An 814-nucleotide genomic window follows, 5' to 3' on the forward strand; every position below is an offset into this window, starting at 1 on the left:
CTTAATTTTGTCATTTATTTCACCATTACACTACTGACAAATTCTAGACTGTGTTGAACTATCTGAAAGGTTCGACATTTACAATACAGAGAATGAAATGTTAACCACTTTTATATACTGCAGATATTTTTAAAATAAAATTTCCATTTTTTTCATGTCCCCGTTAAATGTTTCTACAGCTGATCAACTTTTCTCATGGTCCAGGATTTCAAGGAAGGCTTTAAGCTGTTCCTTAGCCTCCTGGCCTAGATTAAGAATTGCTGGTTTTGGTGCCAGTCTGTTTTCTTTCAGGATCAAGGTTGGTACTCTCAAACAAAATCTTGTTTTTTATTTCTTCCTGGACAATTCTTTGCTGGATTCTTTGCTTTGCCTAATTATATCTACAAGGAAACGAGTAAATAAAAAATGTCCAAAGCCAGCTACAACAGATCCTAACGAGCCACAGAGTACAGAGGCTTGTGCACAGGATACATTTTGGAAATCCAGCATCCCTAGAAGCTTAAAGGGCTTCCCCTTCCTAGGTTCCCCGGCCTCGGTCTCAGTTGCCATGATAATGAGCTGGTTCCGCACGACCTTCACTCACTCATCTACAAATTTGATAAGCATAACATCTACATCTACATCCAAATTATTGATAAAAACAATGGATTACATGAGGCCAGGGAAAGAGTCTTAGGAGACCCCAAGAGAAACCTCTGTCCAGCAACTGCCCAAGCAGGTTTTGGGGGTGTGGAGAATTTTTATGTACTCTCTTTAAATGGCCCCGGTTCTCATTTCTTCTGTCTTCAAAGCGGGCCACTTTCCCTGGTGCTGG

At 40.3% G+C, this 814-nt stretch overlaps 1 pseudogene; it reads right to left on the minus strand.

Annotated features, from left to right (window-relative positions):
* Positions 1-250: 250 nt before the first annotated feature.
* LOC110206245 (cytochrome c oxidase assembly protein COX20, mitochondrial pseudogene) lies at positions 251-549 on the minus strand (annotated as a pseudogene).
* Positions 550-814: the final 265 nt, after the last annotated feature.

This window comes from Phascolarctos cinereus, unplaced genomic scaffold (genome assembly GCF_003287225.1).
Source record: "Phascolarctos cinereus isolate Bilbo 61053 unplaced genomic scaffold, phaCin_HiC Scaffold_726;HRSCAF=1367, whole genome shotgun sequence".
Classification (NCBI taxonomy): Eukaryota; Metazoa; Chordata; class Mammalia; order Diprotodontia; family Phascolarctidae; genus Phascolarctos; species Phascolarctos cinereus.